We start from the raw sequence: 21,916 nt of genomic DNA on the forward strand, positions 1-21,916 counted from the left end.
CTAAAGCGCTTGAACCCCACCCCAGTGTGAAAGGGTCTTAAGATCCACTTAATAGTACAAACATTGTACAATATTGTTTCAATAAAAAGTATGTTAAAAAATGTGTAATCACCAGGATTTTTGCTCAGGTTTTAATCATTTAAGTAAACCTTTATCCCAAAAGGAAAAAAACAGTTTGTTGTAACTGCTCATAAAGAGTTAGCTGGACTTTAACTACAATTTGTCAGTCAAGTCCATTTAAACTGCTAGTCTAATGTGGCGTACACACGATCGGAAAATCAGACAAGAAAACCGATTGGATTTTGACAAGAATGTTTCCTGTCGGAAAATTTGAGGACCATCTCTCAAATTTTTGTTGGTGGAAATTCCGACAGAAAAACTCCGATGGAGCCTACACACGGTCGGAATTTCCGACCAAAAGCTCACATCGGACTTTTCTTGTCGGAATTTCCGATCCTGTGTACGCGGCATAACACTACTCTCTCCCCAGATTGACAATGCTGCTGTCCAAAGGTGTCTGCTTTACTACTTCATGCAGAATGCAGACACAGTAACACAGGAAAGGTGTTATTGGCTGGATCACCGGCCTTAACCACTTAAGGACCGCCTCCTGCAGATATTCTTCGGCAGAATGGCACGGCTGGGCACAAGCACGTACCTGTACGTCCTCTTTAAGTGCCCACCCGGTCCGAAGCTCCGTGACGGCGGCCGCGGGACCCGATCGCCGCCGGAGTCCCGCGATCAGTCCCCAGAGCTGAAGAAGGGGGAGAGCTGTGTGTAAACAGTGGCAGCTTCATTGATCGTGTGTTCCCTAATATAGGGAAACACGATCAATGACATCACACGTCCAGCCCCGCCCCCCTACAGTTAGAAAAACATATGAGGTCACACATAACCCCTACAACTACCAAACTGCAATTGTAATTTTCCCAGTAAACAATGCATTTTTATAGCATTTTTTGCTGTGAAAATGACAATGGTCCCAAAAATGTGTCAAAATTGTCCGATGTGTCCGCCATAATGTCGCAGTCATGAAAAAAATCGCTGATCGCTGCCATTAGTAGTAAAAAAAATATATATTAATAAAAATGCAATAAAACTATCTCCTATTTTGTTAACGCTATACATTTTGAACAAACCAATCGATAAACGCTTATTGCGATTTTTTTTACCAAAAATAGGTAGAAAATAAAAACCGCAGAGGTGATCAAATACCACTAAAAGAAAGCTCTATTTGTGGGAAAAAAAGGACGCCAATTTTGTTTGGGAGCCACGTCGCACGACCGCGCAATTGTCAGTTAAAGCGATGCAGTGCCGAATCGCAAAAACTGGCCAGGTCCTTTACCTGCATAAAGGTCCGGGTCTTAAGTGGTTAAAGAGAAAATGAATGCAGCCACCACATCTAAGGCTGCATTCACACTACAGCATTTTAAATCACAGGCAGATCTGGAGGTTGCTGGTGTTCTTCACCCCTTTTAACTTTCCTAGCTTTTTAGACTTCCGAGCTAAAACAGATGTGAAATAATTGTTAGAATAAACGGTGCATAAAATACATAGCATCAGTGCAGATTGTGGATCTGCCTGAGATTTGACAGCACTGATGTGTGAATGACAAAACGCGGAACTCGCATTTGATATGCCATTCATTTGAATTAAATCTCAAAATTGTGGTGCAGGTCTGCCATGATTCCCGCATGATCAAACGTGCTGCAATCGCAGCTAACCGCATAGTGGGACACATGTAGCCCAAAAATAGTTAAGGAGCTACTTTGGGGAGACATGCGTCCCACGATGCGTATTTCCGCGATTGCAGCATGGTTTATCGTGCGGCAGACCCGCACCGCGATTTGAGGTGTCATTCAAATAAATGCCATCTCAAATACGCGAGGGCCACGTTTTGTCATTCGCAAATTTTAGGCAGATCCGTGGCAGATTTATTCTGAGCATGTGTGTTTTTTTGCGCGTCGGAATTGCATACAGACGATCGGAATTTCCAACGAGAACTTTTCCCGTTGGAAAATTTGGGAACCAGCTCTCACATTTTTGCTGTCGGAAATTCCAACTGAAAAAGTCCAATGGGTCCTACAACTGGTCGGAATTTCTGACCAAAAGCTCACATCGAACTTTCTTGTCGGAAATTCCGATTGTGTGTACGCGGAATTAGAACAAACAGATCTCTTCGGCTGCCACAGCTTTCCAAAAAAAAAGCAAAATCTGTTCTTAGACTTTCCCAGTCCAAGAGGAAAACGTTACTCTGTTTAACCCCTTCCTGTCTGCAGTCTTGAAAAGTCTGATAGCACAATGACTCCAGCTAAGAATACATACACTATAAGTATTGGGACGCCTGCCTTTACACGCACGTTAACTTTAAAGGATAACTAAAGGTTCAGTTTAAAAAAACAAACATGTCATACTTACCTCCTCTGTGCAGTTGGTTATGCACAGAGTGGCCCCAATCCTCCTCTTCTGGGGTCCCCCTACGGCGCTCCTCCTCTTCTCGAGTGTTGCGAGCAGATGTGCTTGTCGTCAGCGCATGAATGATCAGGCTCAGGTAAGTAAAAGGGGGGCTCTGGGGGGGCTGGTGTATCACAAGAGGTTTTTCAATTCAATGCATAAAATGCATCGAGGTGAAAAACTGCGAGAGTTTACAACCCCTTTAATAGCATCCCAATCTTAGCCCGTAGGGTTCAATATTGAGTTGGCCCACCCTTTGCAGCTACAACAGCTTCAGCTCTTCTTGGAAGACTGTCCACAAGGTTTAGGAGTGTGTCTTTGGGAATGTTTGACCATTCTTCCAGAAGTGCATTTGTAAGGTCAGGCACTGATGTTGGATGAGAAGACCTGGCTCCCAATCTCTGCTCTAATTCATCCCAAAGGTCATCCCAAAGGTGTTTTATCGGGTGCAGGCCAGTCAAGTCCCTCCACCCCAAATCATTTGGTGGTGGGGGGATCATGGTGTGGGGTTGTTTTTCAGGGGTTGGGCTTGGCCCCTTAGTTCCAGTGAAGGGAATCCTTAACCACTTCAACACAGGGCACTTATACACCTTCCTGCCTAGACCAATTTTAAGCTTTCAGCGCTCTCACATTTTGAATGACAATTGCGCTGTCATGCAAAATTTTCCCCCCATAAATAGAGCTTTCTTTTGGTGGTATTTCATCACCTCTGGGGTTTTTATTTTTTGGGCTACAAATAAAAATACAAAATGAAAATTTTGAAAAAAAAGTTTTTATTTGTTTCTGTTACAAAACTGTAAATACGTTTTCTCCTTCACTGATTGCCACTGATGAGGCTGCACTGACGGGTACTGATGAGGCAGTACTGATTGGCACTGATGAGGTGGCACTTATATGCAGCACTGATAAGCAGCACTGATGGGCACTAATAAGTGGCACTGATGGGCACTCATAGGTGACACTGAAGGGCACGTATATGTGGCTCTGATGGGCACTGATTGGCGAAACTGATAGAGGGAACTGATCAGAGGTGCTGGCAGGCATCACTGATGGGCACAGGGTGCCATCTCTAACGGGCAATTGTGACGGGAGTCACTTTTGGGCGCAGGGTGACCAAGAAAATAATGAACACTGAGAATATGTATTGATTACTTAAAACGGGACAGTAATATTTATCTAAATTTATCTTTATGTAAACCCTAGATGATGTTCCTTAGAACAAAACGTGTCGGAAAGGATCACTGATGCCACTGTTACCTTGATTTTATAAGCGCTTTTTACATCACTGCAAATGTGAGTGTTTTTTCCTTTTTAATAAATACTGTGAGATATCTTGCAGAATTACGCTATGTGCGCCCCTGCTCTTCTTCTTTTTTATATTTCTATCAGTTGGATGTTATGATACATGACCTATGATTGGGAGCCCCATCACTGCGTCCCTGATACTTGTACTTGCTGGATTTCTTGGACCTACAAGCCTGAGGTTTCATCGAGATTGTTTGGTGTCTGAGCCGCCTGTGAAATCCCTCCTATGGTGTATCAACCTTTACAAGTTTGATTGACCTAGTGGGTATATGCTCATCTGGGTTCAATCCCTTCGGTGATGGATCTTCTATCAACTTTCCCTAATCAATCACAATTAGAATGTGTTCATTCACTTAATAATTGGATTATTTATGGACTTTGTTTGCACATTTAGTCTCTTTACAAGTCTTTTCACTACGGTGGTCACATGTGGTGATGACTACAATCGCTCATTATAATTTTTGATATTTGTTACTAGATATTTTGTCATATATTTAGCGCTGCACCTTTTTCTATGTTTCTTTGTTGCAATTTTTGATCGATTTTGCTGTGTTAGCTGCTGCACTTTTTCATTTTAAGAGACAGAGCGGTATTGTTCCCTATTTTTGCATATATGTAAAGACTATGCTTGGTTTGTTTGATTCTGAACTCAACATATTAGTTAAGAGAGCTGATCACATTGGCCTCTGTACAATGTAGGAGACGGGCCGACTCCTGCCTGGAGCTCCTGCTATTGTGAGAGATGTCCTGTATTTAAACGTATGATAATGTATCATCTACTGTGTGAATATCGGTGACAACAAGTCTGACCTGTAGTGAAATCCTGATTTATCATAACAATGACCAGGCTGCTTAAAGGGATTAGTTAATTAGCCCATGTTAATTAGGTTTCTGGTCACAGGCGTATTTTCAGAGTAATATGAGCAGGATATATGCACCTCCTCTTCTACTGTATACAAGACTTGTATTCTGGTTCTAATAAAGAGTCTGATTCCTGATTGACCCTCAATGCAGTGCTTCGTCTCGTACTTGGGGGAGTATTATTTGTATGGATTTCTTGTTCGGTGGATTGGAGTGTTCGGTAGCTGCCTTTGTGTTCGGGAATGGAATGTCCTAAATGACTTTAACCCCTTTCATACTTAGGGTGTCATTACAGAAATGATTGCCATCCCTGGTGGGCTATAGTGGGCTTGCCTGGCGGCCATGGGTGGGCATCCCTGGTAGTTCTGGGTGGGCACACTTGGGGGGGCTGCACTGATAATCAATCAGTGCAGACCCCCCATCAGGAGAGCAGCTGATTGTCTCTTCTCTACTCGCATCTATCAGCGTGAGTACACTGTGATCAGCTGTGATTAGACATAGCTAATTACATGCTAAAGAGCCTCCGGCATGGGAACGAACGGGCTCAGGTGAGTAAAACGGGGGGGGGGGGATGCGGCGTGTCAGACCACACCACCGATCGCCGCGACCGCAGCTTATCCTACTAGACATCATATGATTCCCAGTCAGGATGAAACATGTTGAGTAAAAGCGAGTAAAAGCAACCTCCATCACTCCGCATATCTAATCCAGTTCTAAGGATTTAAAAGTCTTTTATATATTTTCTGGTGCTGTATGGTTATGTTAGATAAGCATATGTGCACTATGCAATATTCCCTATGTATGTACTGTGATAAATATGCCGATTTTGTATTACTGTGTTTACAGAGTTTTGTATATCATCTCTTTCTTTGTGTACTTTTTTATTTTTATAAATAAATATACTTATAGATTTTCTACTATATTTACTTGTACCGCCTAAAGTCCATTTCATTAGCCCAGCCTAATTCCTAATTACATATTATCGGGACGTTGGTACACTGTTACATTGGCATTCACAGCGTTAGTCGCCCTGTGTTATATGCATTTTTTCTAGCAAGACCCAACTAAATAAGCTAGTGCATTGTTGGTTCACTTCCTGTTCCTCCTCAGTAAGGTGTTCAGTAAGCTGTTCTCAATGACTTTCCACCGCTCGGATGATGGTGGAAAGCTTACTGAGGAGAAACAGGAAGTGAGAAATTCAAACAAAGAAAAAAAACATTTAGAAGGGAAATCGAAGGAAAAGGTAAGTGAACCAACAATGCACTAGCTTAAAGGAACCTATTTAGAAAATAAAAGACAAACCTTTACAGCCCCTTTAAATAATGCACATATTGCATTTTTTACTGTATAGTGTTGTTTTATTGTAGAATACATGATAATGATGTCTACATTGTAGCAAGGGTAAAATAAATAGATATGCAATGTAATAAAAATTAACCCTGGAGTGGTAACCATGTGAAATGTATAAAACATTTTATTTTCATTACAACAGGTCCATTTATGATTACACCATAGAAAGCAACATAGTGCTACTGCATAGGGAATGTATCCCCTTATTCTACAATGAAACAGCTGCACAGACCTTAGGGCTGCTTTAATTGATTTGCTTTTTTATAGAAATGATATAAGACGTCTACCTGGTAGGCAATCACAGACAATTACATAAAACAGCATAGTGGCATATTCTCATTCCTCCTCTGTGAAACACTATGTCTGCATTTCTTTCATAGATTGTGATCCTAATGCATTCAAATGAGTCTTCTTGAAAACTTCACCAAGACAAAACACTGATAATCGTTTAGAAAATGTAATTTTCACTGGTCACAAAATTAATAGTAAGGCAGGTGTATGGTAAGAGATGCTGGTGTTTTCTACATTAAGATACATTAAAGGCTCTGTCTAACTGAAAATCTATAGCAGTGGTCAGTAATAATAATGATACATAAGTTCTCAATAAAATAATTAACTTTCTAGGTCAGTAGGGATTTTTCTAGCATTTTCACACTGGGGCGCTTTTCAGGTGTTTTAGCGTTAAAAATAGTGCCTGTAAATCGCCTAAAAAGTGCCTCTCAAGCCACCCCAGTGTGAAAGCCTGAGCGCTTTCACACTGGGGAAGTGCACTTGCAGGACAGGAAAAAAAGTCCTGCAAGCAGCATCTTTGGGGCGTTTTACTCACCTGAGCCTGTTTGTTCCCATGCCGGAGACACGCTCACCCTCTCTGACTGGTGTCTTGGCTCTTGATTGGATAGATTGATGGCAGTGCAGCCATTGGCTCCCACTGCTGTCAATCAAATCCAATGACGTGGGCGCCGGGGGTGCGGCTGAGTGTGGCATTCTGTGTCTATGGACGCAAAAGCTGGGCCCGGGAGCGCGCCCCCACGCGGTTACCTCCCAAGGAGAGTGCTTCTCCTAGGTGGTTTTTCAATGCAGTGAGGAGCCAGTAGTGCTGTTGAGGAACCCTAGAAGAAGAGGATCGGGTCCACTTTGTGTTAATTGTACTTTACAGTGGAGGTAAGTCTGACATGATAGTTATTTAAAAAAAAAAGGTAGCTTATTGACTTTTTCATATTATATTGTAACTAAACAGAGTGGGGTGTGTGGTTTGGTGATGACGTGTAAGCTGAGGCTGCTGCACCTTATCGTTAATTCATATGGGGGCTGTGATTCTTTCCTCTTTACATTTTATAAATGAACAGTTATTTTTCAACAATGGTTGAGAATCACATTTGACTTATAGCTATCTCTGATATTACAGCTTCTTTGATAGCAGCTGCTTACTACATTTTTCCTGGACAGTGGATTTTTCAGTGAACAAATGTTTTTTTTTTCATTTGAGACACTGTCCACTGTACTGCTGATCACAGCTCATGGGCTGTAGATCTCTGTATAAAAAATGTGGGTAGTGGACCAACAACCTTTAGACTGAATTCACACTGATACAAATTGGATGCAGGTTTCCTCACATCCAATTCATATTACAGGAGACTGGTTCACACAGTTCCAGGGTGGCCGCAGAGCGCACTGGAAAAGGGTCCTGTGCATCTTTGGCTCTGTTTCAGGTGCAAATTCGGCCAAAAATTTTAACCGGATTTGCACCGGAAACGGTTGAACAGGGACGCACCGGACTCCTGCTGTAAGCCGTGACCGCGGTCGCAGCTAGTGTCTTCTAGACTTTTACAACATGGCCAGACAGAAATTTGTAGAAACAAATTGACTATATGTCACATTAACCACTTCCCGACGGCCGTACGACTATATACGGCCGCCGGGTGGCTCTACTTCTCTGGGAGGCCGTGTTTTTACGGCCGCCCCTTTTCGCGTTCCCCGCGCGCGCTCCCGAGCGCGCAGCGGGGAACTGCTGTGCTGGCCGTGTCCCTTGGACACAGCCAGTCACAGATCGCCGTGAACGGCCAATCGGAGCGGCCGTTTCCTAGGCGATCTGTGCGGCCAATGAGAGATGATCTCACATGTTTACATATGAGATCATCTCTCATTCCCGGCTCTCGCAGACAGCGGTGCTGTCAGGGGAGAGAGGAGACGGATCTGTGTCTCTTGTACATAGGGACACAGATCGGTCACCGCCCCCAGTCACCCCCCCTCCCCCACAGTTAGAACACTAATTAGGATACACATTTAACCCCTTCCTCACCCCCTAGTGTTAACCCCTTCCCTGCCAGTCACATTTATACAGTAATTAGTGCATATTTATAGCACTGATTGCAGTATAAATGTGAATGGCGCCAAAAATGTGTCAAAAGTGTCCGATGTGTCCGCCATAACGTCGCAGTCCCAATAAAAATCGCAGATCGCCGCCATTTCTAGTAAAAAAAATGTTTTATACAGTAATTAGTGCATATTTATAGCACTGATTGCAGTATAAATGTGAATGGCGCCAAAAATGTGTCAAAAGTGTCCGATGTGTCCGCCATAACGTTGCAGTCCCAATAAAAATCGCAGATCGCCGCCATTTCTAGTAAAAAAAAAATTTATACAGTAATTAGTGCATATTTATAGCACTGATTGCAGTATAAATGTGAATGGCGCCAAAAACGTGTCAAAAGTGTCCGATGTGTCCGCCATAACGTCGCAGTCCCAATAAAAATCGCAGATCGCCGCCATTTCTAGTAAAAAAAAAAAAATAATAATAATAATTCTGTCCCTTATTTTGTAGGCGCTATAACTTTTGCGCAAACCAGTCGCTTATTGCGATTTTTTTTTTTTTTTTTACTAAAAATATGTAGAATACGTATCGGCCTAGACTGAGGATAAAAAAAAACGTAAAAAAAAAAAATTGAGCTATTTATTATAGCAACAAGTAAAAATATTTTTTTTTTTTCAAAATTGTCGCTCTATTTTTGTTTATAGCGCAAAAAATAAAAACCGCAGAGGTGATCAAATACCACCAAAAGAAAGCTCTATTTGTGGGGAAAAAAGGACGTTAATTTTGTTTTCGAGCCACGTCGCACGACCGCGCAATTGTCAGTTAAAGCGACGCAGTGCCGAATCGCAAAAAGTCCTCTGGTCAGGAAGGGGTTTAAGTGCCCAGTAAGGAAGTGATTAAAAAAGAAAATCTAGTAAAACATTCATGTCTGGTAAGGTATCATTCACCAACCACTGTTTTACAATAGATATAGTAGGAAAATATACAGAGTTCCTGCAGCGATCAAAGCCATATAAATATGAACAATTAAAGTCTGGACATTTGTGTCTTCATGCCCACCAGCTACAAAGATTTTTTTCATATTGGGTAGAACAGGGGAGGGTTAGATTGGCTGTCAGGTAATTGACAACTGTGTGCCACCAGGCATATTGCCTTTGCATTCATTGAAATCACCAGGACTGACAATAAGCGGCAATCTCTGTAAGGGGAACAAAACAAATGAAATGGAAGAACCATCCTATTATCTGTTAGTATATTTAATAAGTCCGAAATGGTTAAAACCAAAATCAGTATTATCCCCTGAATATTTTTTTTTTTTACAGATGTGAATGAAGAGTGCTACATAACTGGAGCGGTGTTTCTCTCTGCAAATCTAAGGCCATAGTCATTCAAGTCTGCATCGTTCTTCTCTATGATCTCTGTAAAACTGGCCAAACATTACAATCTGAATTATGCAATCTCAACCAACATCTATGTAGTACGAATGTCTATATAGAAGTCGGAAGTAAAGCGTACATCGCTTGTATGATATAGTTGTAATGTGCTGCACCATTTCCTTTTTCTCTCCAGATCCCTATGTATTTATCTATCTAACTTTCAGTACAATATAATCATTACATGCATATTTGCTTTTCCTTCTTAAAGTCCACCCTAAAAATTATTTCTATTATTTTTTTTTCTTTACAACAAAAAACCCTTTCTCTGGCTATTTGTCAGATTTTGTCAAACATATAGAAAGTGACTTAAATACAGAAAAAGGGAAATGGCTGTGATCTTGAATCGGTTACCAAGGTGACCGATAAGTGTGTTACAAAAGAAGTTAGAATTCCATGCTGAAGGTCAAATAAGATGGTACTAGTACTTTTTTATGAAAAGACTCTGTGCCACAGAGAACTACCGCCATGTCAAAGATGTCTGATAGGGCCCTGCAACGATTTCTCATTAATATTGTTTGTAAACGGAGCTCTACAATGTTGCCAGGAAACCGCTTAACTATATAGACAAAGCAAATACGTCAGACTGCTGCTTTGTTTATCCACTAATGCTCATAATGGGTAAAATAACATAAAGCCCCACAACCAAATGAAAACATTTCTATTACTATGGAAAGCATGACAATTAATATAAAAGCAGAAGCGCATACATTTACTTAGTTAGCACTTATGCTTGTACACATCCATCCTTAAATGGAAATGGATTACAAGTACCTGAAAGTCAGTCTTCATTTAAGCTGATTTATTTGAAATATTTTTATTTATCTACTTTTATACTTTTATACAGTGAGGAAAATAAGTATTTGAACACCCTGCTATTTTGCAAGTTCTCCCACTTGGAAATCATGGAGGGGTCTGAAATTGTTGTCGTAGGTGCATGTCCACTGTGAGAGACATAATCCCCAAAAAAAAATCCAGAAATCACAATGTATGATTTTTTTAACTATTTATGTGTATGATACAGCTGCAAATAAGTATTTGAACACCTGAGAAAATCAATGTTAATATTTGGTACAGTAGCCTTTGTTTGCAATTACAGAGGTCAAACGTTTCTTGTAGTTTTTCACCAGCTTTGCACACACTGGAGGAGGGATTTTGGCCCACTCCTCCACACAGATCTTCTCTAGATCAGTCAGGTTTCTGGGCTGTCGCTGAGAAACACAGAGTTTGAGCTCCCTCCAAAGATTCTCTATTGGGTTTAGGTCTGGAGACTGGCTAGGCCACGCCAGAACCTTGATATGCTTCTTACAGAGCCACTCCTTGGTTATCCTGGCTGTGTGCTTCGGGTCATTGTCATGTTGGAAGACCCAGCCTCGACCCATCTTCAAAGCTCTAACTGAGGGAAGGAGGTTGTTGCCCAAAATCTCGCAATACATGGCCCCGGTCATCCTCTCCTTAATACAGTGCAGTCGCCCTGTCCCATGTGCAGAAAAACACCCCCAAAGCATGATGCTACCACCCCCATGCTTCACAGTAGGGATGGTGTTCTTGGGATGGTACTCATCATTCTTCTTCCTCCAAACACGGTTAGTGGAATTATGACCAAAAAGTTCTATTTTGGTCTCATCTGACCACATGACTTTCTCCCATGACTCCTCTGGATCATCCAAATGGTCATTGGCAAACTTAAGACGGGCCTTGACATGTGCTGGTTTAAGCAGGGGAACCTTCCGTGCCATGCATGATTTCAAACCATGACGTCTTAGTGTATTACCAACAGTAACCTTGGAAACGGTGGTCCCAGCTCTTTTCAGGTCATTGACCAGCTCCTCCCGTGTAGTCCTGGGCTGATTTCTCACCTTTCTTAGGATCATTGAGACCCCACGAGGTGAGATTTTGCATGGAGCCCCAGTCCGAGGGAGATTGACAGTCATGTTTAGCTTCTTCCATTTTCTAATGATTGCTCCAACAGTGGACCTTTTTTCACCAAGCTGCTTGGCAATTTCCCCGTAGCCCTTTCCAGCCTTGTGGAGGTGTACAATTTTGTCTCTAGTGTCTTTGGACAGCTCTTTGGTCTTGGCCATGTTAGTAGTTGGATTCTTATTGATTGTATGGGGTGGACAGGTGTCTTTATGCAGCTAATGACCTCAAACAGGTGCATCTAATTTAGGATAATAAATGGAGTGGAGGTGGACATTTTAAAGGCAGACTAACAGGTCTTTGAGGGTCAGAATTCTAGCTGATAGACAGGTGTTCAAATACTTATTTGCAGCTGTATCATACAAATAAATAGTTAAAAAATCATAAATTGTGATTTCTGGAATTTTTTTTTGATTATGTCTCTCACAGTGGACATGCACCTACGATGACAATTTCAGACCCCTCCATGATTTCCAAGTGGGAGAACTTGCAAAATAGCAGGGTGTTCAAATACTTATTTTCCTCACTGTATATGCAAATTTAGGAGCAGAACACAAAATGTATTATAAATATCAGACCAGACAACATTACACAAACAAAACCTTTTTTTTTTTTCAAGGACAGAGATGATCGATCTTGCAATTTGCTGACCCATAGTCTAATTTGAAGTATAGTCATATCTTAAGTCATAGTTGGCTTTTATAAGGGTTAAAATGTATTTACAGTGCTGAGAGATTTCTGGAGTAAGATACTGGAGATATATCAGAAGGTGTCTGGATCTGAGATACAACCAAACATAAATAGCGTAATATTATCTATAACATCAGGGTCAGTAAAAACTATTAAGACAAATATTTGTCACCACATGATAACAGCAGCCAGATTAATAATAGCCTGTAAATGGCGGAAAACAAAAAGTCCCACAATAACACAATGGATCTACAAAATACGACATGTGGAAAAACAAATTAGGGAGGAGGAGTTTACAAAGAATCAAATGCCTAAAATATGGCAACAATGGGATGAATTTCATCTCTCATCAAAGGGTTTAATAAAATATTTATGAATGGGAAAACCTCACACCAGGGAATGAGGAGGGAGGAATGGGAGGGAGAAAAAAGGGAGGGCTCTATCCCCCCATTTTCTTTTCAGAATATGTGTAGAATGAATGAATGGGAGATAGGAAATAACATCGAAATCCTGGGAAAATAACAAGGGAAAAGAATAAAGGGAATTAGACCCCATGCTTATAAACTAAGGGCCAGATTCACATAGGAGAGCGGCGGCGTAACGTATCGTAGATACGTTACACCGCCGCAATTTTTCATCGCAAGTGCCTGATTCAGTGCCTGATTCACCAAGCACTTGCGATGAAAACCTACGCCGACGGCCTCCGACACAAGGCGGGCCAATTTAAATGGGCGTGTGCCCATTTCCGAACTCCCGTCATGCATTGCGCGCCGTGACGTAATTTTTTTGAACGACGACGCGCGTAGCGTAATTCCGTATTCCCGGACGGCTTACGCAAACGACGTTGATTTTTAAATTTCGACGCGGGAACGACGGCCATACTTTAGACAGCAATACGCTTGCTGACTAAAGTTAGGGCACCTAAAACGACTACTAACTTTGCGACGGGAAACTAGACTAGCGGCGACGTAGCGAACGCAAAAATCCGTTGTGAATCGCTGTAACTCCTAATTTGCATACCCGACGCTGGTTTACGACGCAAACTCCCCCCAGCGGCGGCCGCGGTACTGCATCCTAAGATCCGACAGTGTAAAACAATTACACCTGTCAGATCTTCTGGCTATCTATGCGTAACTGATTCTATGAATCAGTCGCATAGATAGAAACAGAGATACAACGGCGTATCAGCAGATACGCCGTCGTATCTCTTCTGTGAATCTGGCCCTAAGATCCCAAGTTAGGAAAACAGGAAATAAATGTAAAGATACAAGACAAGATATATGAATATTTAGGTATATGTACTATGTAATATATATGTATATGTAAAATGTGTATACATTTAATAAAAAGAGATTGAAAACAAAATGTATTTACAGAAATCTTTGCTGAGAGAAATGTAACCACTTGACCTCTCGACGATTTACCCACCACCCTTCATGACCAGGCAATTTTTTTGCCCACAAGTAGAGCTCTCTTTTGGTGGTATTTGATCACCACTGCACTTTTTATTTTTTGTGTTATAAACAAAAAAAAGACTGACAATTTTGAAAATAAAAACAATATTTCTTACATTCTGCTATAAAACATATCCATTAACATTTTTTTTTTTTTAAGAATCAAATTTTACATACATTTAGGAAAATGTGTATTTTGCTACATATTTTTGGTAAAAAAAATCTACACAACCGTATATTGATTGGTTTGCACAAAAGGTATCGCGGCTACAAACTAAGAGATATATACTGGAATTTTGTTTTATACTAGTAACTAGTGACGGTGATCAGCAACTTATAGCGGGACACGATAATGCAGTGGAGATTCTGACACTTTTAAAACTTTGGGAACCAGTGACACTAATACAGTAATCACTGCCCAAAATATGCATTGACACTGTACTAATGACACTGGCTAAGAAGGGGTTAAACATCTAGGGCGATCCATGGGTTAAATGTGTGCCTAGCCAGTGTTTTTGTGTACTTTGTGTGGTGCTTTTACTAAGAGATGTGATGGATTTTATTCCCTTTGCAGGGAAAGAAAATCTATTACTTTCCCCTGTTTACATAGGCAGAGCTTCATCCAGCCTCTCTTCCCGCCGATCAGCGGCTGCCAGAGGATATCCATTGGCTAGCACCCGCCGAATGGCTTCTGTCGTGACTAATCACAGCAGAAGCAGTACGCCCACTACCTGGAAGGGCCCTGTATGAGTAAACGTGCTATATGATGGCTGTAAAGTGAATAGGCATCATTGCAGGCTTCTCCATCTGAAAATGCTGGTTGTCTCTCACATATCAGAAAGTATTAAAGTCAGAGAATTAGACATATCTGGCAGGTGAATGATATTTTGTCAGGATATCCACAATTGTTTTTCTCTCAGCACAGATTCCCACATGTCACTCTCTCTCTGATCTGAGAACAGCTCTAAAGAGTCTGTCTGGACCAAAACAATATTGGGTAATAATGGAAGTTTGTCAAGTTAGTATTTTTGTTTCAGACAGTTTCTAGGGTGGTTTACGAAGGACATCTGGCATGTAAAATCATATATTATTAATATATATAGTATTTACACCCATCAGCCATAACATTATGGCAAAGGTGATGAAGCTGTGTTGAAAGCAGAAAAAAAATTGGGCAAACGTTAGGACCCGAGCGACTTTGACAAGGGCCTATGTAATAGCTAGATGACTGGGTCAGAGTATTTCCAAAACTGCAGCTCTTATGGGTTGTTTTCAATGGCAGGGCCTACCAAAAGTGGACCAAGGAATGAAAACTGGCAAACCAGCGACAATGTCATGGGCTGCCAAGGCTCATTGCTGCATGTGTATGGGAGGGGCTTATTACCCATAAATGGGAACTCCCAGATTCTTCGCTCACTAATGCTCAACAGTGCAGGTGGATAATGCGGTCATGAGGGGGCACCTCTAACGTAAAGACGTGCACAGCTCGAGGCACAATTAACGATTCCTCCTTACATGGTGCAGCACTTTTGGAAGGGATACCGTGAAGCCTGTATCCTGCTCTCTAGCCTGGCATTGATGCCAACTCAGTCCCAGTAACATGCTATGTGAACTAAGCCAACTCTTGAGGATCTTCTTCACACCTTTTTCCCCTCTGTGGAGTACAGCTAGATACATAGGGGCTCTGTGACGCAAGTCTGGATCTGGGTACATAGGGGCACTGGCCAATAGGGAGGGGGGTCTCACGCAGACACCCCCTCTATTCTAAAGCACTCCGTCTTCCACGCCAGTCACACTGAACACATGTCGGCTGGCAGCTTAAGCACCAACACACTACCAGCTACTAACGGCTACAGCAATCAGATCTTCTCTGGCAGCATTCTCCACTTGTAGATCTTGGTAGCACACATCTCCTGATGCAAGCCCTGTTCTTTTAATACACCTGCCTTACATGAACCCCATTGATGAGAACTTCAGACCAGGACTTTTGCATACTTGAGAACATTTACTGGAGTTTTTTGCAAGCACAGGGTTAATAGATCACAGTCTTTCATAGTTCATTGCTGACACAGTTCCAGTTCATTCTAACTAAATCAGCTAAATTCGCCCCATGTCTTACCACTAAGCAAGAGAGAGTACTGGTCTAAGGCCCATGTTCTGGTTCTGGCTCGACTACCCCAAAAGGGTAGCCACGTGTCATTAGAGAATCTACATCTTGCAGCACAGCTTTCTGTCAGTTCCTATGAGGAAAGAATAGCAAACTTTAGAGACTACCTCCTCTTGTATTTATGGGCTAGCACAAGGGAAAGGACCAAGAACACCTGGGGATAAGCAGACGTAATCCTTGCCTAATTCCCAATGCAACCTGTACACAGAAACTCACTAACAGACAGTGCAATATATTGACATGATAAAGTGTGCACCCCAAAAGTAGGCACCTGCCTACATATGGGAAGTGAAGGCTGGCCCTTGTAGTCCAATCAATTAGTAGCTCAAATTGCTGAAGCTACAGACTGATCAGGGTGTCCATGCTGACCTGTGTTCATAGGCACATGAGCATCAGAACTGGTCCATGGAGCAATGGAAAAAGGTGGCCTGGTTTAATAAATTCAAGAATGGGTCTAAAGGACACAACAATGAGTTTGGAATGTCAAGCATCTGTGGGATGTTCTGGTAAAACAAGTCTGATCCATGGAGGCCCCACCTTGCAACTTAAAGGATTTGCTACTAATGACTTGTTGCTTGATACCACAGCTTACCTTTAGCGGTCTAATAGAGTCCATGCCTCGATGGGTTATGGTGGGTGGTCATAATGTTATGGCGGATTAGCGTATAAAGAGTCAACAGTTTGTACAATGCTATACAAAGTAAGGGGGCATTACAGTTACAATACAATTCAATGTAGGAGTGCCTTGACTGTGAGCACTTACAATCTAAAGGAGTAACCAAAAGACCCTTTGTATTCTTTCCTGGTGATAGGCAATTGTTTTTTTTACCATGGTAAAACAATAATATTATATATATATATATATATATATATATATATATATATATATATATATATATATATATATATATATACACACACACATACACACAGTTGTGCTCATAAGTTTACATACCCCTGGCAGAATTATGATTTCTTGGCCATTTTTCAGAGAATATGAATAACACAAAAACATTTATTTCACTCATGGTTAGTGTTTGGCTGAAGCCATTTATTATCAATAAACTGTGTTTACATGCACACTGTGGGAAAAGGTAATTGAACTGTATAAAACAGGAAAGGGATATAAAAAGATATCCAAGGAATTGAGAAAGCCAATCAGCAGTGTTCAAACTCTAATCAAGAAGTGGAAAATGAGAGGTTCTGTTGAAACCAAACCACGGTCAGGTAGACCAACTAAAATTTCAGCCACAACAACCAGGACCCTCTGAAACATGTGGTTTGGCTTTTTCAAGATGCACAGGAGGCACTTGAAGAAAGATGGGCTGCATGGTCGAGTTGCCAGAAGAAAGCCATTACTACGCAAATGCCACAAAGTATCCCGCTTACAATACGCCAAACAGCATAGAGACAAGCCTCAAACCTTCTAGCACAAAGTCATTAGGAGTGATGAGACCAAAATTTTGGCGACAATCATAAAGGCCTATGATGAAAGGTAAGGAAGTGGATCGCTGATGTTTTGGGGATGTGTGAGCTACAAAGGCACAGGAAATTTGGTCAAAATTGATGGCAAGGTGAATGCAGTATGTTATCAAAAAAATACTGGAGGAACATTTGCATTCATCATCCAGGAAGCTGCGCATAGGACTCAAAAATCCAAGGAGAGTGTCCAACGACTGCTCCAAATAATTGTGGAGAAAGTAGTGATAATTTTCTGGATAATTCTAGCTAATCGGTACTGTTCCCCACCACTGTACCTTCCCACAGTAAATCCGTACTGGATGTGCTCTCTCTCACACAGCCATAAATATGCGCACTGTGAAGCATTACTAAGTACAAATCATTGCCTGCAATTGTAATCAGCAAATACGACTGCCCCCTCAGTACATATAAAACTATATCACATTCACACTAATATGTTAAAAAAAAAAAAAAACTAAGAAACAGACATTCTTTTTTTAAATGCAGTGCTGTTTCTCCTTATAGTAAGAAAAATTGACAGAAAATCAGACTGGCATATAGCCACAGGGACATGGGCTCTTGGACACCATCATTTCTGCAAGTCCACTGTAAGTCACTGTAAATATTTCTGATATGATGGGGATAAAACATTAAAAAAGTCATTGTATGGTGCTTCCAAACATTAATCCAGACCTACAGTCCACAGTACAGTTTCTGTGAACATATATATATATATATATATTTCATATATATTTACAGTAAGCCATTGTACTTGGAATGTTTTGATTTCTTGACAGACTACCATCCTAAACTTAATCTTATTAGATGTGACATTCATTTATCCTTTATTATATTAAACTACTGGGGTCATAAGGAAACACCCCTCATTCATCAGTCCCTGTCCCTGACAGAAGCCTTCAGTCATGACCCCATACCACTTATACATACAGTAGGGGTACATCGGAGGAAAGAAGGCAGAGGATTGTTGTGGACAACCTTCAGACAACTCACACAAGCACTGAGAAAACCTACAAATTCAATACAGAGATTTGAGTCCAAACCTTGTATAAGTGCTGTGTTCCCCAGGCCTGATATGCAAAATTCAACTCTTTGTAACGTAACCATCTAAACCTTCTTCTCCATCTTTAATCACTGCCCCTGATGTATGCAGAGAGCAGTAACATATAATCATCAGAGCAAGGGTCAAAGCATCTTTGACATGCAGTCATAGATTGACAGCCTGGCTTCATCATCCCTACGCTGTGTGAGTGGCAAGATAGCAAAGTTCAGCAGAGGAATAGAATGGCCTTCTTGGGAGCCTGGAGAAAAAATTGTGCTCATCGATTATCCACCAGTGAATGTTTAGAATCTAAATAGATATGGTTAGGTGGCACTTTCTATAAAAACTGATAAATGGAAATGTTTTAAATGCAGTCACTTGTTTTGTTGTTCATCATAATAAAGTTGTTTTTTAAAAAAATGCTCTATTTTCAGTGTCCTTGTTACTATTACAATCAGTTGTGAACATATCATGAAGCGGTTTTCAGAACTGAAGAGCCTTGGTACCATATTTATATAATACCTGTAGTTTAATACATAACATACACGCAATTAAAATGCTGCACGTTGATTTATATTTGAACATTCCCATAAAGTAGTTACTTTAAAACAAAATGGCATGTTTAATATATAAAAACAACATGCAACATTTTATAATCAGAGACTTGCAGCTAACACAAATGTAAGAAAAAAAAAAAGACCTGTTTCCGTTGTGAGTCAGCAAATACTTTTTGTGACAGACGGAATAATCTCCTTGGGCTGCGCCTGGTTGATTGCACAGGACAGACCATATGGTGTCTATCCCTCAGTCTTGTGCACTGAGCCAGGCATTTGGGAGGCAGTGGTAGGAGTTTAAAGGACCAGCTATCTACAGCTTTCTCAATTCAATATAATTTCTTGATTTTCTCTAGACCTCAGACAAGGAGCAATATTAGAAAGCATTATTATCACAGTTTATTATTATTTTTATATTATTATTATTGTTACTAGATTTTTTTCTTCAAATTCGATCTACTATCACTATAGCTAGCAAAGTAGTTAAATGGAAATATGATTCTAGATTGTAAGCTCTAACGAGCAGGGCCCTCTGATCCCTCCTGTATTGAATTGTATTGTAACTGTACTGTCTTCCCTGATGTTATAAAGTGCTGCACAAACTGTTGGCGCTATATAAATCCTGTATAATAATAATAATAATAATAATAATAATAATGATGTAAATGATAAATACAGTAAAACATCAGTTTTATGACCTGAACCATAATGCATAAAAATACATGAGATACAAAAGTATAATGATCATTTTTTTTTATTTTTTTAAATTATGACATACTTATGAGGCACAAATTCCTGAAACATGGAAAGCTGCCTTCAGGTTCAGCCCACAGCCCACAACATGTGTCTCTTGTGCCTGTAAAGAACACTGGTAACATGACTGACAGAAGGCGGATTACTTGATCTGAAGGGCATTATAGACCTCTGCCTACCTGCACCTTGTGCTTTTAACTGCATAAGACGTACCTTGATCATGAAGTTTCATGTTGTAAATGTTTGGCCTGTATGCACAGCCTATAGTATAGTAAAACCTCATATTGTGGTGTCAGAAGTTTCTGTTTGTGTTCAAACATGAGGCATGTGGCATGGCACTGCACAAGATATTGCATGAAAAATGTCTGTAGCCAAGGAACTGACACTTCCTGCTAAGAAATGACATATCATCCCTGAGTCTCTCAGTCTAGCATTTGTGAAAATGCAGCAATTAGACACAGCCACAAAAAAATAGAACATTCACTGAAAGATTACCATGCTGGAAAAGCTGTGTTTTCATCACATTAGCACTCCCACATGTGTGATGTAACACAGGGACAAGCTAGATAAATGAATACATGGGCAAAAGGAAAATGATCAGCCATGACATGATAGAGGGCTCCAAGAGCTGGGGCAGTGGTAATAATGGGAGCTTTTACCTAGCCTGAAATTGAATGGAATAATGGTGCAGTAAGAAGTCCCAAATAGAAATAATGCTCTGCTGGACCTGGAAATCTCAAATCATGTGGAGCTTATTACTAATGTTCATATAAAGGAACATTTGGGTAACAATGACCATAACACAATTTTGTGTAACCGCTTGACGACCACTGCACGACTATTTACGTCGGCAGAATGGCACCGCTGTGCATATGGATGTACCTGTACGTTCCCTTTAAGACGTGACATTGCGGGCCCGCTGCAAGCTCCGTGAGTGTGACCGCGGGTCCTGCGGACTCGATGTCCGCCGGATGCCCGTGATCGTGTCACGGAGCGGCAGAACAGGGGGATGCCTGTGTAAACTAGGTCATCGGGAGCAGCGATCACTGTCGTGTCACTCGTAGCCCAGCTCCCCCAGAGTTAGAATCACTCACTAGTACGCAGCGAGTACTTGTACTTGCGCAAATGCTCCCGATGCTTCTGTCAATACTTTTTTTTGTTTTAGGTGACAAGCAGGCAGAGAGGCGGGGCAAAGAGGGGGCGGAGAGCGGGGGCAGAGAGCGGGGGCTGAGATCGTGTTAACTGCTGAGAGTGGGCGGAAGAGTGGACGGAGAGCAGGACGGGCGGAGAGTGGGCGGAGAGCAGGATGGGCAGAGAGTGGGCGGAGAGCAGGACGGGTGGAGAGCAGGATGAACATCATAACAGGAGGAAGGCCTCGGCAAGTAAAATTGGTTTTGTAAATGCTGAATGAATAATGTCACTTGTACACAGTACACACTATCTCACATTGCATAAGTGCCAGCCACCTGTCAGTGCCTATAAGTATCATTGCCACCTAACAGTGCCAGCCACCTATCAGTGGCCATAACTGCCTCCTATCAGTGCCAGCCACCCTTCAGTGCCAATAACTGCCGCCTATCAGTGCCAGCCACCTGTCAGTGCCCATAACTGCCGCCTATCAGTGCCATCTAACAGTGCCAGCCGCCTATAAGAGCCAGCCACATGTCAGGGCCATCAGTACCCATAACTGCCACCTATCAGTGGCAGCCACCTGTCAGTGCCATCAGTGCCGCCTATCAGTTCCATCTAACAGTGCCAGCCACCTATCAGTGCCCATAACTGCCGCCTATCAGTGCCAGTCACCTGTCAGTGCCATCAGTGCCCATAACTCAGCCCTGCCACTGTGCCCCAAATATTGCCACTGTGCCCCATGTGCTGCCACTGTGCCCCAAGTGCTGCCACTGCGCACCCCATCATTTACCTTGTCTTGGGTGGACAGCGGGTGACAGCGGCAGGTGGCAATCGGTGTCCGGTGTCCTCCATCTTCTCTGCTGCTCCACCTCATAGGTGTCCAATCACAGCGCCTGTCACTTCAGCCAATCAGGTGACAGGTAACACAGACCCAGTGCACCTGATTGGCTGAGAGGCAGTTCAATGTTAGGAAAGCAAGTTCCTTTGCTTTCCTAATATACAGCTGAGTGAG

General features: G+C 41.7%; 1 protein-coding gene across 2 annotated transcripts in view; it reads right to left on the reverse strand.

Moving 5' to 3' along the window:
• NR3C2 (nuclear receptor subfamily 3 group C member 2) overlaps positions 1 to 21,916 on the reverse strand; it is a 459,143-nt gene that overhangs the window by 74,044 nt on the left and 363,183 nt on the right. The window lies entirely within an intron of this gene.

The sequence above is a fragment of the Rana temporaria genome, chromosome 1 (assembly GCF_905171775.1).
Source record: "Rana temporaria chromosome 1, aRanTem1.1, whole genome shotgun sequence".
NCBI lineage: Eukaryota > Metazoa > Chordata > Amphibia > Anura > Ranidae > Rana > Rana temporaria.